Source organism: Paroedura picta, chromosome 3 (assembly GCF_049243985.1).
Source record: "Paroedura picta isolate Pp20150507F chromosome 3, Ppicta_v3.0, whole genome shotgun sequence".
Lineage (NCBI taxonomy): Eukaryota > Metazoa > Chordata > Lepidosauria > Squamata > Gekkonidae > Paroedura > Paroedura picta.
In genome coordinates, this window is record NC_135371.1 from 28,188,805 (window position 1) to 28,206,377 (window position 17,573).

At 43.5% G+C, this 17,573-nt stretch overlaps 1 long non-coding RNA gene across 3 annotated transcripts in view; it reads left to right on the forward strand.

Annotated features, from left to right (window-relative positions):
- LOC143834557 (uncharacterized) overlaps positions 1 to 17,260 on the forward strand; it is a 63,405-nt gene extending 46,145 nt beyond the window's left edge. For 2 of the 3 annotated variants that reach the window (XR_013229822.1, XR_013229823.1), the window contains exons 3-5: positions 8,055 to 8,368; positions 9,148 to 9,253; positions 17,115 to 17,260. This is a non-coding gene — a long non-coding RNA (uncharacterized LOC143834557). The remainder of the gene's footprint in view (positions 1 to 8,054; positions 8,369 to 9,147; positions 9,254 to 17,114) is intronic. The other variant, XR_013229824.1, reaches the window with a different exon arrangement.
- The last annotated feature ends 313 nt before the right edge of the window (positions 17,261 to 17,573 follow it).

Here is a 17,573-nt window from a genome sequence, read left to right on the forward strand (position 1 = left end):
ATTAATGTATGAAGGAATACTTTCTTCTTCTTGTGCTCCTTCCTCTTCTTTTTCTTTTGCTTCTTTCTGTTCTCTTCCTTCCTCTTACTGTTCTTCATCTGTTTCTTCTACTACTACTTCTTTCTATTATGATTAAGAGCAGTGCACTCTAATCTGTTGAACTAGGTTTGATTTCTCTCTCCTCCTTCATCTCAAGCCTGCTGTTTGACCTTGGTCAAGTCACAATTTCCTTGTGGAGCAGTTATGTTAGAGTTCTCTCATCCTCACATACCTCACTGGGTGTCTGATGTGGGGAAAGGAGGGAAAAGGTGCTTGTATGGTGCTTTGGGACTCCTTCAGGTAGGCCAAAGTGGAGTATAAAAAACCATTAAACCAGCTCTTCTTTTCCTTCCTTCCTTCCTTCCTTCCTTCCTTCCTTCCTTCCTTCCTTCCTATCTTCCTTCCTTCCTTCCTTCCTTCCTCCCTCCCTCCCTCCCTCCCTCCCTCCCTCCCTCCCTCCCTTCCTTCCTATTGCAAGCCACATTGAAGCTCCTTGAGGTAGAGAAAAGCAGGTATAAAACCCAACTTTTCTTCTATTCTTCTTTCTCTCTAGTGTTGAAATCATGATCTTGATACATGGCTCATTTCCTGTTTTTATATAGGTGGGTTTTCTATATTTGTTTCCTTCATCTTGAGATACAAGAGCAGGTGATCGCCCACATGATCATTTTTCTTAATGCTGTCCTTCTTCCTTCAACTTACCTGAGCTTTCTCCTGAAGGGAACAAAAACTCCATTCTCTGGTAGCTGCTGAATCTCCAGGAGAATGGTTTTCACAAGACAAATCCCAAGCATGATAGATATAGATCCTCCTGAGAAAGAAAGACGCTTCTATGCCAGGGGTGGCCAAGCTGTGCCTCTCCCAGATGTCCATGGACTACAATTCCCATGAGCCCCTTCCAGCAGGGGAAATGTAGTCTCATGGACATCTGGAGAGCCACCCTTGCTCTATGTGGTGATTTCTACAACAGCAATTTAAAGTGGGATGGTTCCTGACATCTGATAGGAATCTTCTATTTGGTTTCTCATGCTGGCTGTTCTGCCAAATTTCTGGAAGGAGAAATGTTGCCTTAGCCACCCCACACACTGGGCCAACAGTTTCTGTAGTCTCTATACAGGCCTTCTGCCATACTCTTCCTCTTCCTGCCTTCCTTCTTAACTCACCCAGGACACAAGGTGGCTGATGAACTGAAAACACCTCCAATAACAGAATAAAGTACAGCACAAGCATAAAAAACAGCAACCGAGGCAGAGAGTTGAAAGGGTGAAAAGACTCAAACACTTACAACAAACCAGAAGTAAATTGAAGTTTGGCATGGAAAGCGCAGACTGGATTTCCACATATGCTTGTTTGTTCTCTTGTCACTTTTTCACTTCTTCTTTGTGTCAATTCCTTTCCTCTTTATTTTCGGTTCCCTTTTCTATTTTCCTTTTCCAGTTTTTGATGACCACCTCACTTCCACTGACCCCATTCCTCCTCCTCATTCTCTGTTTCATCATGATATATTTATAGAACAAATATCTCCTGGTCCCCAAAATATCTTGGGCCAGACGCTGTCCTCCTTTGAGTCCCCGCATGCTGTAGTGGTTAAAGAGTGGCAAACGGCGATCTGAGCAACCAGGTTTGATTTCCCACTCCTCCTCCACGTGTAGCCAGCTGGGTGACCTTGGGACCATTACAGTTCTCTCACCATCATAGTCTTTATTACAGTGCTAGACCAGTAATGAAATTACCATGTACATAAAGTATTCATGGGTAATTAAAATAGTATAAAATTTAAGACATTCCAGCTAAAAGAATCAACAAAATTACATTTTAAAATTTGCAAACATTATCTCGAGCAATTGAGACTGTCTCTATCTCTATCTCTAAAGTTACTCCAAATTCCCCCAGCTCTTCCTTGTTTTGATTGCCCTCCGTGCAAATCTGGCAACAACAGAAGTTATTTCAGGGCGTTTATCTGACATCACAGTTCTCTAAGAGCTGTTCTTGCTCAGCAGTCCTCAGCAGGCTAAGCAGTTTGACTCGACAACCTCTTTGGGAGCATCCACAGAGCAATGGGGCGGTTGGATAGGTATGCCCTCCCCGCACACACACCTGCTCTTTGTCTAGGATTCTCGGGCACACCTGTCAGATCTTGTGGTACTGCAAAGAATGTCTTGGGCCAGCCAGACATTTTCATCTTTGAGAGGTTCCACTATCTGGCAGGAGTCACCTTTTCCTCTCGAGCCCCTGTCTTTCCCTCACCACAGCTTTGTCCATCTCTTCCCAGTGACTGCCAGGCTGCCCTTTCCCTACTAGAGAAGAATACGTACCTCATAATAGAAGACAACGCATCATCAGTATCCTGATTACATCACTATGGTGTATCCCCAGGGCCATCCTGCTATGCTCCTGGGAGGGGGAGAAGGTTGCCAACTCCTGTAGATTTTGGCCCAGGGTGCAGCCTGTGGAGGGGGTGGGGGTTGGGACCTCAGTGGGCTATAATGTCATACCGTCCACCCTCCAAAGCAGCCATTTCCTCCAGGGGAACTGATGTCTCTAGTTTGAGAACCCTCGCTGTGGGATCGTAAGCCTCAGTTCTGACTGAACTTGCTATAACCATGCTACAAAAGCAAAATTGGCACTGAAGTGTTCTCTAGGGAGGCAAGGGATTTCGGGGGACTCTGGCAGTGTAAGCAGAACCCAGGGCAGCATGTATTCAGAGGGCACTCCTGCAGGTGCTGTTTGCCCAGCTTGGATGCTACTGGGAAGCAGGTTTTCCCGAGTTTTCTGGCATCTGGTTTTCCCTGCTTTTCTGTGATCTTTACCAAACCTGCTTTAGTACAACATTTGGGGAAAGTTTGCAACAAAAACTGGATGGCTGCTAAGTGGGTGGTAAAGTCTAGATTTTCTTGGTTCTGCCTATATAGCAAGCATTTCCCCTCTGCGAGATTGTAAGAAGAGTGGTGCTAGATCAGACCAACAGTCCATCTGGTCCAGTATCCTGCTTCACCCAGTGGCCATCCAGCTCTTCTGGCCAGCCAACAACAAGGCATAGAGGTTGAGCCCTTCACCTGATGTTGCCTCCTGGCTCTGGGATTTTTGGCTCTAAACTGCTAATAATCTTGGTTGCCCTCCTCTGCTTTTTCCATTTCTTCAGTGCTGTTTGTGAGATCCAGTGACCAGAACTACACAGCATTCCAAATCAGGCCCCTCCATAGTTCTGTTCAGAGGCATTACAGTACCAGCCATTTTGCTTTCCATCCCTTTCCTAATAATACCTAAAATAAAGTTTGCCTTCTTAACCAGTGCATCATACTCAGTCTATTCTTGCATTGAGTGATCCAGTATGAGCCCAAGATCTTCTTAGGCTCAGCAAGTTCAGATCCCATTCGATTATACCTGAAGTTGAGATTTTAAGTCCCAGTGTGTATCACTTTATGCTTAGCAATACTGCACTGCATTGACCTGCCTACAGAGCAGCTGTTTTGGAGACTTCCTGCTCCTTAGAGTGCCACTTCCTTCCTACTTGCCCATAGAACAGAACAGAACAGAACAGAACACAAAGCTAGTATTACGAGGGCTCTCTCTCCTCTCTCTTTCTACACAAAGTTGTTGTAAATAAAACTGCTTTATTCCTTTAATCCGGTGGTTCTCAACCTAGGGGTCGGGTCCCCTTTGTGGGTCGAATGACTCTTTCACAGGGGTTGCAGCAGGGCAAGCAGCTTGGCCAAGGGTGGGGGGGGTATCTACACAACAGCCTTGTGGGGTAGATCGAAATAGAGCATTCATTTGTCTGGAGCAGCGCAAAAGAGCGAGATAGGCATGGTGGGACAAGAGGCAGAACTGAACTGAGAAACCCTGGGGGGGGGGAAACAATTTATATACAATAATGAACAATGGATCTACACCCTATTGGTCAGTTTTGGTTTAATTTCTGTGAAAGAACACTTGCATAATTTTATGGTTGGGGGGCGTGGCATTAGGAAGTCTGAGAACCACTGCCTTACCTGTTAGGGACTATAGCTCAAACAGAAAGACTTCAGCCTTCCTGGTTCCTGGTCTCACTCAGATGGAGTGCTCCTGAAAAGTGTGAAGACTTCATTTTCTTCTGCTTCTTCTCATCTGTCCATCTCCTCTACCCAACAAGGCACATAAATAATCATTAGTGAATCACAGCACATGCAAGCACATGATCACAAGATACTATGAGCAAACAAACTCATCAAGATTTCTTTGGGGACAACATTTTATCAATGCACATGAGCACTTTTGTGCACCAGTAAGATAGAAGAAGAAAGAACAAGAGTAAACAGAAAGACATTACATCTGCAGCAAGAGTACATGTTCAGCAGTCTTTGAATAACAGGGATAACAGAACTATAAGGTATTAGGGGCTGCTCCAGAAATAAGGCCAGGACAATTTGGCATCTCCAGATGTGGACAGAAGTTCAGCTGGACTGAAATAGATTTTCAAGGCTTGAAGCAGAAGTCTTTCTCAGTCCTGCTACTTGAGATCCTAGAAGTGGAGATTTACTGTTGCCAACCTCGAGGAAGGGCCTGGAAATCTCAGAATGTTACAACTGATCTCCAGATAACAGTTGCCTTTGAAAAAAACTATTGCTTTGGAGGAGGAATTCTATGGCATTATTGTCTGTTGAGGTGATTCCCCTTCCTACACCCTACTGTCCTCCAGCTGCAACCCTAAATCCCCAGGAATTTCCCAGCCTGGAGTTGGCAGCCTTATCGATTGAATCAGAAACCATCTCAGTACTAAGTAGGAGATCAAGTATGGCCTGTCTAATAGAAGTTGTTGGCTGTGTGGGAAATTAAATGGAAGTCTCAGTCTAGCATTTCCAATACCACATAATTGCTCACATGTTTCACCGTGGCTGCTAAAGCAGCCCCCAGGCTCCATGATGTTCTTCCACGCTCTCCTTTTTTTACTCTTCATGGATAATTAACTTCTTATCGACTGTATGGCAACTATCCTGAATAAGCTCTCTTGTTCTGGGAGTGGCACTGGGAGAAAGGAAAGCATGGCTGGAGGACGTCTCTCTCTTAACCAGTTAGAACTTCTTTCACCCTATCATTCCGCTTTCCCCTCAAAATAAATAGCAGTCTTTGGGTTTCTAAACTTCCTGCCACAATATTTCTGATTGGATTTTGTTCACCTTCTCTTTAGGGTTGACAGGAACAAAGTCCTCACACAAAAAAATCTGCCAAATACTCAGAGTTAGTATATTGTCCTGCCCTTAACCCACAATAAACTCACAGTTTTGAATTACACTAAATTCTACCCCTCACACCTGCAAAGACTATTTGGCACTGATAACAGGCTCTGTAATAGCGTTAGGTTCCTCTATCTTAAATTGTACTAGCATTTTTCAGGACACTTTCAGAAGGAATTTCCTCTCTAAGGGAAACTTCATACAGTGAGACTGGATGTATTCTGTCTCCGATTTATTGCCACTTCTGGTCTCTCATCCTAAGAAGTTTATGGTATTATTTCAGGGTCAGTAATGAGAGAAAAGCAAGTTTTTAAAAAAGGAAGAAACATGGCAAACTATGCTATATAAATCACCTAGGAAATCAATAAAAGTAATCTGAATTTTATGCTAAACATTTTAAGCACCTGGCAAGGATATGGGCTATGGAAAACTAGATCCCTGGAGTCCAAAACTAACTTGGATTCCAGGTGAGGTTAAGAAAAATTAAGTGTTATTATTTTCAACCTTAAAATACACTGCAGGGCATCAAGGGCAGCTGGATTTGACCTAAAACAGGATGAATATTTCAATCTCAAAACAAATCTCACTTATTTGTTCTAGTGAATTGGACAGGAAACAGGAGGCTATATAATTGGGGGGGGGAGCAATGGCCTTGTGTAGCAGATGGAGGGGCTTTGCCACCACCCTTGGCTTACCTTCTTGCTGCTTCCTCCTTTCTTCTGCCTCACATCTCACCATGGCCCAGGGGCCCAAGAGATAAATGTCTCCTCACTCCCCAAAGCACTACCCAATAGTACTTTCCAAACTCACACAAGACAAATCCTGTCAGAGTTCAGGAAGCTGTATTTGGCACATGCAGTTAGCTATACTGTGTTGAAAGACCCATGAAGGTATGGAAGGAAGAAGCACTAGCAGCTTCAGACAAGGGCCGCAGATGGGGTGGTGAGAAGCGGCAGGAGATGGGTAAAGACTTTGAGGACTCACCAGTAGAGATAGCATATGGAATACTGATACAACAAGGGCACACTTGTAGCACAACTAAGTGAAAAGCAACATTTAGGTCATCTGGAGGATGCTTCAACAAACTGAAGTAGTCCATCAGGATAAGAGGATGTCAAAATGGTTTTAGTTCTTCTTGCAGAAGACTGAATTCGGATGATCAAAAGTTATTTCTTCTCCTTGAATATACCATTTCTAGCAGATTGTAAAGTTTTTCCTTGACTCTTGTTTGTTTCTTCCTTGAAATGAATATGGTGGCCAAAGTGACTAATGACTAATGGTAATAAATGGTCAAATCAAGCCCAGTCCCATCAGATCTTGGAAGCCAAGCAGGGTTAGCCCTGGCTAACACTTTGAAGTGCGACCTCCATGGTATACCAGAGTCATGATGTAGGCAATGGCAAACCTCCTCCGAATGTCTCTTGCCTAGCAGTCAGACAATCTTTGAATCTCCTGACTATATCACATACATATCATACAATAAACAAATAAATAGATAACCATATCTGCTTTGGGAATTTGATGGCTTTTAAATACACTAAAACCTGATACTATGAGCAGACTGAATTATGGCCTTAGTAGGACACAGATGGCCAGGAACAAGCAGATCCAAGCCCGAGCCATTCTGCCAGAGCCTCAATCAGCTGATTGGCCCAGACCCCCCTCCTCCATCAGCTATGACAGTTTGTGTCACCTCACCAGTTGTCTCGTCCTATGTTGCTTCCAATGTGGGGGATGATACAGTGGGTGAACTAATAAGCTAAGTCCCCAGTCTGCTCCTGTTCAACATAGTTAGAAGGCAATTCGTGGAGAAGCTGGTTCCTTGGACTATGAAGTCTTGAATATTAGGGGAATACAAAAATAATTGCACTTCTACCTTAGTACAGTGGCATCTGTAGAGCATTCGCTTTGCATGCAGTACGTCTCCAGTTGAGTCCCTGGAGCCTCCAGTTTAGAAAAAAGGACCAGGCAGCAGATGATGAGAAAGATGTCTGCCAGAGACCCTAGACAGCTGTTGCCAGCCTGGGTAGACAATGCTGACTTGGACCAAAGGTGTGATTCAGTAGTCTTCTAATTGTACAATTAAAGGCCTCTGGACTGCCATCTAGTTCTAAGAGTACTGATATCCTGTCTGTGTGGTCGATTATGACATTGTTGCACAATCTAATTTTAGTCTAAATCTTATTTTATTGTATATTTTAATTAATTATTTTGTTTATGTGTTGTACACCGCCCTGAGCCAGTGTGCTGGGAGGGTGGTATAGAAATCAAATAATAATAATAATAATAATAACAACAACAACAACAACAACAATAATAATATGACTGATTAGGGTACTGTAGAACACAAGGGAAATCATGATGAAAATATGCTGTTCTGTGAGACAAACAACCCGCCTTTAACAGAGTTGTTACCAACACTGGGTTTTACGAGTACTCCAGAATTCACATTCGGCTTTATTGGTCATCTATAGAAATGTATTATCCGTTCCATTGCTGACTGGCACCGCATTATGTTAGCCAAGCTGGATGAAGCCAAATGTCTGTTTGCCTAATTTTGCCTAATTTTTAGATTGTATTGGCTCAGTAAGCCTATACAATCAGAAAGGAGGTGTTATAAGTTTTAGTAAACTTTTGGCATTTTACCTTTGAAGAGAAGTGTTTAACTAAGTTGTACTTTCCATGCTCTTGTAAGCAGTATTGTAACAACCACCAGACCTTCTAGAATGCCTAGTTCCTTTCTTGTTCAAGAAGAACTAAATATAATATTTATCTAATTAACTTTATCCCATTACATTTCAGAGCAAGATTCACGTCCAAAAGCAGCTTAAAGACCAACAAGATTTCCAGTGTGTAGATTTTTCAGAGACCAAGTTCCTTTCGTCAAATCTGCCACTCATCGGAACAAAGCCCCCCTGGAGGCACCACCCTGAAAACAGGTTAAACTGGCAACTGCCAGTTCACACACGTTCTCTGTGGCAGCTCCTACCTTGCAGAAAGGTCTGCCTGAGGCTATTAGGAAGGCCCCATGCTTCTCTCATCTCACAGAATTGATCAGGAAGGCATTCTTGTGGAAGGGATGACCAAAGCCGCAGTGTGATGCTCCGGTTCAGTAGGTGATTTATATTAGGGGTAAAGTCTTTCCTACAATGATTGTCTTGCTGCTTTAAACCGATCTGTCTGCAAGAGCTGATTGTTGTTGATTTTCCTCCTGTTCCAGAATCCCAGCCCAGCGGCATGGTTTTGTCTTGCTATGAATCTTTGCTGTTAGATTCCAGTATTGTTATCTCATCTTGTAAACCACCTAATGATTGATTGATGCTATCAAATTTTGTAGTTTTTTTTAAAATCATACTTGTAATATATGTCTTAACTCCAAGTGAGAAAGGTGGATGAGGATGAGGATGGTGACAATGTGTCTTTAAAAATATATGTTGTTTCCTGATGTTTAACCATATTCTACAAGTAGGGTCGCCAGCTCCAAGCTGGGAAATTCCTCAATATTTTTGGAGTGAGGAGGATGGGGTTTGGGAAGAGGAGGGACTTTAGTGGCATATAAACCGCCCTGAGCCATATGGAAGGGTGGTATAGAAATAAAATAAATTATAAAGAAATAAATATAATATCACTCCACTTTCCCAAGTGGCCATTTTCTCCAGGGGAACTGATCTGTATCACCTGGAGATCAGTTGTAATCCCAGAAGCTCTCCAGCCACTACTTGCAGGTTCATGCTTGTCACAACCACTGACAGGCCGCTTCCTTTGTTTCCACCGCTTGGAGGTTGGCAACCCTATGAACAAGGAAGGTCATCACTCTGTAAAAACTGGTCATGTTCTTCAAGATTTATTAGTAGTGTATTTCAACAACATTACAAGTCTCTTTTTTGATTTATAGACTTACACAGATTTACAGCATTAGTCTGTTCCTTGAAGAAGCCTGATGTGGGGCAAAATGCACATTGGACATGAATTCTCCTTGAACGTTGTTTTGCTATGAGAAGGTAAGACAGCTAATTTTTGTATTAAATTTGGATGGCAAACTGTGTTTGCTGTGTTAGCATTCTGTTCCTGAAATCTGGATGTTTATTACTGTATTATCTGTTGTATGCATTCTTATCAGCTTGTTAGAGCCATGCTGATGCTTCATATTGGTCTATGTGCTAATTGCAATTAATACATTCTTGTTGAAAAATATACTTGTATGTTTTACATTATTTAGTTAGGTTGTCAGGTTCACAGGGGCCTTTTGGTCTTGGTGTCCCATGTGGAGGCTCACAATCCTATGAAGAAGAAAGGTCATAAAAGATGGGCACAAAAAAGGGTGGAGATCAGGAAATCAATGAGTTAAAAGAAGAAGGAAGATAAGAGAAAGGAAACATACTAATACTGAATGACATATTGATGCAGATAGAAGGAAACCACGCTGTTATTCACTGTACAGCATTTTATTTGCCCAAGGGACAGTAATTGTGATGGCCAAAGGAATCAAGACATAAAGCTGTGACACATTCCTATCTTAACTTGCTACTTTGGCAAATTATTGGATGATATTTTGTTACCATGGTCTACAAGTGTTAGAATATGTACTCCTGAGCAATTTTGTGTAATCTAAGTGTACTTCAAGAGCTCTCTCCAGTGCATGGCTTAAGGCTGCAAACGACAACCATTTCACATATGTCACAGTTGATTGTTACAGAGTTCAACTTGGAGGAGGAAGTATAACTGGGGAAAGTACTTTTATACATGGTGAAAAGGGATCTGCTAAAACAGTCCTTCTACCCCAGATCTTAATGCCTTGCTGCAAACCAAGGACAATATCGAAGTAATTTTAAGGCCAGTCTATAAACCACTAAGAAACAACTAAATTCTACGGCTTAGCCCTAAGTACCACGCAGACAGATGCCAACATAATGGTATATACCCAATATTCTAAATGTGCAATATTTAATACCCAAAAATGATTTTTTTTTCATATTGTACCCAAGCACTTTATTTGAGCTTTGAGTATTGAGTATATATAAATGAATATGAATGAATGAATTTCAAAGATGCCCACTCATACCACTGGAATGTACAAAACTGGTCTTTGACCAGAATGTACACATGAAACTTAATTGCCCACTTCTGTTTTTAAATTAAAATCTGATGGGTCTTGGGGTACCCTTTGTAATGGCAGATCAACTTGTTATTGCCATCTCCTGGAATGGAGCTTGTAGAGAAACCACCAGTCAAAGTTCAGTGTCAGATCTGAGGTCAGGAGAATGATCTGAAGTGTGGGAGCCTTTTTGCCAATTGTTCTGCTTGATGTGAACGAGAACAGTTGGCTGAATGGCTTGAGGGAAAACAGAGCACAACATAATCAACGCATTGATCATTTTTCCTGCTGCCTGGAGACAATGTTGTAATAACTACACACGTTAAAAAAGCCCCAGGCAAGACCAGCATAAAAGCTTCTAACTAGACCAGAGGTCTATTTAGGAGGTAATTATTGCCAATTGACAGGCGTATACAGAAAACACAAAAGCTCCCTGTTATCTAGCAGTGTTGATTTTTCTAGCTGGGATTAATCAAACAGTGGAGCCCCCTGTGAAATGATGCTGCCGAATGTGCTGTTCTCATCTCGAATAATGAACTGTCTGCAATCATTTGGTCTGAAATCTCAGGGTGGTGTTGCATGGCTTGGTCCCCCTTGTGGGCAGAGCTTAAATATGCAAAGAATGTACAACATCAAGCTGTTTAAAAGAATAAAATAGTTTTATTTAGACAAGAAACAACTTGACCTCACTGACTAACTGTTCCATTGTAGTCATTCAGCTTGGAGGAAGTGTGCTCAAAGGAGCAGGAAGTCTCCAATGAACCAATCAGGACACAGGAGGAGATTATTTGAAAACTATATGGAAGTTTTCCTAATTTAAATATGCATACTACCCATCTCCTGCATTATTCTGCAGGCGAAACTGGATGCTGTTGCAGAGTTTCTTTTGTCTCCTGTTTCATGTGCACAACAACCCTGTGCAGTAGGCCTCAAGTCTTTCAATTCAACAATTCAACAACAACCTGTGTGGGAGCCCTTAAATGTTTCTTCTCTACCACAACCCTGTCAAAGTAGCCCTCCAGGCCCCACCTGGAGGTTGGCTACCCCTGGGTTGGAAATATTCCTGGAGGTTTGGAGGTGGGACTTCAAAATCGTACAATGCCACAGAGTCCAGCCTTCAAAGAAGCCATTTTTGCCTGCAGTTGGGAGGGAGTGGTGCAGGTGTGTCCCTCCTGGGCTATGGGCTATAGCCAGCCCTTACCAGCAACTGTTTGTATTCTGGGGCACAGACAGGCAGACCAGCATCAGTCCTGTGCGTGTGGAAAGTGCAGGAAGATCTAAATAAATATTTACAGCCTGAAACTGTAAATAGTAAACAAGTAAATGGCTGTAGAGACATTGGCCTGGCAAATAAAAAAACAGTATAAAAAACCTTACTCGGGTGAAGACTGCTGTGCACAGAGAATCTTCCTCTTAGGGTTGCCAGTTTCCATGTGAGGCTCTCTACCCCACCTCCTTCATGGGGAGTCTGCTATGGGGAGAGGAAGGGAAGACGATTGGAAAATGCTTTGAGAAAGCTGAGGCCTGCTGGGTCACTGAGGCCCATTCCCAGTTCTCTCAGACCTCTCACAACCCCACATCCCTCACAGGTTGACTATTGTGGGGAGACGAAGGGAAAAGGTGTTTGTAAACCGCTTTGAGACTCCTTTGGGTAGTAAACAACAGGGTACAAAAATCCGTTATTCTAAGGAGCAATCATGAAAGAAGCTTGTGGCCACATAACATTTTATCAACAGCGTCTGTGGCCTAATTCACACAAGAAGGGAAATGACACAGAGCTGGGAGGAATTGGTTGCCGTGTAACCTTCCCCTAAGAAGAGTCTCCAGTCTGATTTCCCCTTTACATATCTGAAGACATGGCTCTGGAAAGCTCATCTGTAACCACTATGCCACAATTCCCAAAGGTCCTCTCCCACACTCAACGAACATTCCAAACCACGGGTTCTTGTCACTCATATCTCCACATGCATGCCCTCATTTGCCACCATGCCACCACAAACTCCCACACAACACATTCGGCCCCATGCCCTTACAAATTGGACAACTCCTCGCCTTTCTCTTCCCACTGCCAAGCTGTAGCGCCCATTGTATTCTTGGATACAACGGGATTGCCCCTAGTATGTATATATAGATATAGGTATAAGTATAGGTATAGATATAGATATAGAAGAGATTAAACAAAGGTGGCAAAATTATACAGAACAACTATACAAGAGCGAGCTTAACATCCCTGATGACCACACTGGGGTAGTTACTGACCTGGAGCCAGACATCCTGGAATGTGAAGTCAAATGGGCCTTAGGAAGTCTGAGCAACAATAAAGCTAGTGGTGGTGACAGCATTCCAGTTGAACTATTCAAAATCTTAAAGGACGATGCAGTAAAAGTGCTACACTCAATATGCCAGCAAATTTGGAAAACTCAACAATGGCCACAGGATTGGAAAAGGTCAGTTTACATTCCAATCCCAAAGAAGGGCAATGCCAAAGAATGTTCAAACTACCGCACCATTGCACTAATTTCTCATGCTAGCAAAGTTATGCTCAAAATCCTACAAGCTAGGCTCCAGCAATATGTGGACCGAGAACTTCCAGAAGTACAGGCAGGATTTCGAAGAGGCAGAGGAACTAGAGATCAAATTGCCAACATACGCTGGATCATGGAGAAAGCTAGGGAGTACCAGAAGAACGTCTACTTCTGCTTCATTGACTATGCTAAAGCCTTTGATTGTGTGGAGCACAACAAATTGTGGCAAGTTCTTAAAGAGATGGGAATACCAGAGCATCTTATTTGTCTCTTGAGAAATTTATATGCAGGTCAAGAAGCAACAGTGAGAACTGAACATGGAATCACTGACTGGTTCAAAATTGAGAAAGGAGTTCGGCAAGGCTGTATACTGTCGCCTTGCCTATTTAACTTGTATGCAGAGCACATCATGAGAAATGCGGGATTAGAGGAGTCACAAATTGGGATCAAGATTGCAGGGAGAAATATCAACAACCTCAGATATGCAGATGATACCACTCTAATGGCAGAAAGTGAAGAGGAACTAAAGAGCCTGTTGATGCGGGTGAAGGAGGAGAGTGCAAAGGTTGGCTTGAAACTCAACATCAAGAAAACAAAGATCATGGCATCCGGCCCTCTCAATTCCTGGCAAATAGATGGGGAAGAAATGGAGATAGTGACAGATTTTATTTTCCTGGGCTCCAAGATCACTACAGATGGGGACTGCAGCAAAGAAATTAAAAGACGCTTGCTCCTGGGGAGGAAAGCTATGGCAAATCTAGACAGCATCCTAAAAAGCAGAGACATCACCCTGCCAACAAAAGTGCGTTTAGTCAAGGCTATGGTCTTCCCAGTTGCAATGTATGGCTGCGAAAGTTGGACCATAAGGAAGGCCGAGCATCAAAGAATTGAGGCTTTTGAACTCTGGTGCTGGAGAAGACTCTTGCGAGTCCCTTGGACTGCAAGGCGAACAAACCGGTCAGTCCTAGAGGAGATCAACCCTGATTGCTCTTTAGAAGGCCAGATCCTGAAGACGAAACTCAAATACTTTGGCCACCTCATGAGAAGGAAGGACTCCCTGGAGAAGAGCCTAATGCTGGGAGCGATCGAGGGCAAAAGAAGAAGGGGACGACAGAGAATGAGGTGGCTGGATGGAGTCACTGAAGCAGTAGGTGCAAACTTAAATGGACTCCGGGGAATGGTAGAGGACAGGAAGGCCTGGAGGATCATTGTCCATGGGGTCGCGCTGGGTCGGACACGACTTCGCACATAACAACAAATAGATATATAGATGTAGATATATAGAGAGGGCCTCTTGTGGCGCACAGTGGTAAGCGGCAGAAATGCTGTGTAAAGCTGTCTGTCCATGAGGTTGGGAGTTCAATCCCAGCAGCCGGCTCAAGGTTGACTCAGCCTTCCATCCTTCCAAGGTTGGTAATATGAATACCCAGCTTGCTGGAGGGTAAAACGGTAATGACTGGGGAAGGCACTGGCAAACCACCCCGCATTGAATCTGCCATGAAAACGCTGGAGGGCGTCACCCCAGGGGTCAGACATGACTCGGTGCTTCCACAGGGGATACCTTTACACACGCATATATATAAAATCAACATCAGCCGCAGTAATAGCACCACATTTATAGCACCAAACTTATATTCCTATATATTTTTTTAAGTTTAAAAAACAAACAAACCAAGATAAACAAAATCTTTGACTTCTGTTGTAGGCAAACAAAATAAACTCCTATCACGACACATACTTATAAAAATTCTCATTCATTTCAGAGGTGATTGTGTACCACCTTTTTCTACGGAGTTAGAAAATGGATAATTTGACTCCCAAATGCCAAGGCTCTTAATGTCAAATTGGGTCTCTAGAGTCTGAAAAATATAGGTCTTGCATAGTGTTCTTTTTGCTATTGCCATAAGGACGACCTTGTCTTTATTGTGAATCATTGTTCTTTGCCAAGATTTTCTCACTGTTGTTAAGAGTTCCCAAACCTATTATGGCTCAAGAAATGTGGACTGTCATGACGATGAAGCAACCATAAGGGCAGACCTTGTCAATTCCTGTCAGTTTACACTGGGAGACATTTCATATTCTATTTGTTCAGTAGGATGCATGATATTCTTTGTACAGGTACATAATGAAAACATGATGCTTGGAGGTTTTCTTTCTGTGTTTAAAAGGGGATTCTATGATGATCATAGATTTGTGTTAAATTCTTTGGCAAAACTGTCAACCATGTTAGTGGGCTCCTCAATATATAGATGGTAAAATGAATCTCCCTTGAAGCTCTCACTCCTGGATGTAGTGCTATGGGGGAAAATCAGTTTAAAGGCATTTTTCTTCCATTTTTGGTGACAGGAAGATGAGTTTTGATTGCACCATTTTCAGTTGGGGGGAGATGGAAAGTGAGATATCATATTATGATTGCAGATTGCTTTGAAACGGTGCAAAGCCTATACATTTTTAAAGTGTTAAAACTTGTGTGATTAGCAGTTCTGGAGTAAAGAAAAAAAGGCCCTATGGCCTGATAACTGAGAATGAAATGTGGAATAATAAACAGGGAAGAACCCTTGAAAAGAGAACATTCAATTCCAGAACTCAGGTTGGGCTGTCAGGCGACTGGTAAAGGGACTCCCCTGCCCTCAGGTCCCATTGCCCACTACTGTTGGAAGGGACAATGGGAATAAAAACAAAGCCTGTTTACAGGAAATTCTTACTATAGAGTTCTCAGTAGGGTTGTGTGCGGTGGCGTCGGAATTGGTCATTCCAGGCCAAAGCAGCCAGCGCCGCACCGCAGGGGGGGAGGCGCAGGCGCCGGTATGTAACTCGGCTCACACACAGACATGGAGCTCCGCACCTGCATGTGCCAACTGACCCACCGGCACCTGCGCCTCCCCCCCTGCGGTGTGGTGCTGGATGCGTCAGTTGGAACGGCTGATTTGGATGCCGCCGTGGATAACCCTAGTTCCCGGTGGTACCTGCAGCTATACCAGTGGTGAAGGGTTGCTCTAGGAATCACCAGAAACTCTATGTCAAGAACTTACATTGAGTAGACAAGGTCTTATTTTTTCTTTTGAATCTTTTTTCTTGGGAGAAATTTTTTTTTCTTGATTTTTTTTTCTTGGCTACAACAGACATTTTAAGACTGGTGGAAGTTTCTTTGAGAAACACGCCTCCCCCCACCCCTAAAAGGGGAAGTTAACAGCTCAAAAAGTATCTCAGCAGTTGCAGAGAATCAAATGGCAGTGCACAGGCACTAGAAATGTTTCAACCAGTCTCCAAACTGGTACCCATTTCTTTGGGGACAAGGGAAGAGTGCTATATTGTCACCAAAAATAGAATCATCTCATGAATATTGAATAGGGAAGTTAACAAATTCTAGGAGACTACTGAGTAAGAGAATTAACAAGTAATATCTCCACCTATATAAGCACCAAGTTGTCCCTGCTCAAAAACCTGGATGGAGGCAAAATTTGAAATAAAATAAAAGGATCTTTATTGAAAAATAAATTTAAAGCCCAAACAAACTTGCACACAATCTAAACTTAACACAAACACACAAGAAGTAAAAAGGTGAGATGGTTTGATATGGAGTACAATATTTGGGTCAGGGAAAGATTAATAGACTAGAAATCGAGCCCGCTGTAATTTTAAGACAGTGCTCCCCCCGGGCCGCGGCCTACCTGTCTCTGGAAGGGCAGGGAGGAACTTGCAGTGGGCAGGAGGCAGCTTGCAGGCTCGGAGGGCAGGAGGCAGCCTGCGGGCTCAGTGAAGCTCCTCTGATGCGGGCGGGCAAGTTTCGGCCAGTGGGTGGGGGGGGGGTCATTGTCGGCGCCCCAGGACGGATCGGCGGCAGCCAGTCCTGGGCGCGTGGGCCTGGGGGTGACAGCCAGACTGTTTTCATGGCGCGGCGGGCGGGAGCAGGGACATGGCGGCATCTCGCTGTGGCGGGTGGTGCCACAGGCTGCTCCCGGCTGCGCGTGGCTTCTGCAAGGGGTCAGAAAGTGAGGCGCGATGGCCACGGGTGTTGGGGGCGGCTGGAGTTGCAGGCAGCCGGCGAGCTGCCTCGTGTGGGGCGAGCGACAGAATGGCGGCGGTGAAGCGGGCGCGAGCAAAGTGGATGGGGGTGGATCAGGAGGTGCGAAGCGCCTCCCGGATTGTCAGTCCGGGGGAAGGGGCCTTTCGGCACCCTTCCTCATCACGGAGAGGGTCCGCCCTCAGGGCTCTTAACCAATTATTTTATCTTCTCTGCAGGAGCGGTTAAAGATAATAGATGTCCAGGTGTTTGACTATCTGTTCATTAAGGAAGGAAGATGGCTGAAGTGGAGATGAATTAATTAAGAGAAAGAATGACCACAGGTGTGGAAAAAGTACTACATGCTAATGAAGGAAAAGAAAAGGTGACATTATGGCATCAATAAACCTCATTAACATATTTGTTATATTTATATACTGCCCCCTTGTGGCTCAGGGTGGTTTACAGAGAACATGAAAGTCATAAGATGGATACAATATAGGTTCAATAACTGCATCAATTAATAATAACAGTGATAATAGCAACAACATCTTTAATAAGTAATAACTAAACTGTTAACATATAAACTGCAACTCCACAGATTAGTCAATGCAAGTTTACCCCATGGTGTACTTGCTGGGAATATCTGGGGTTCTGGGGCCCAGTAGTTATTGTCAAGTCAATTGGCCTTAACCAAA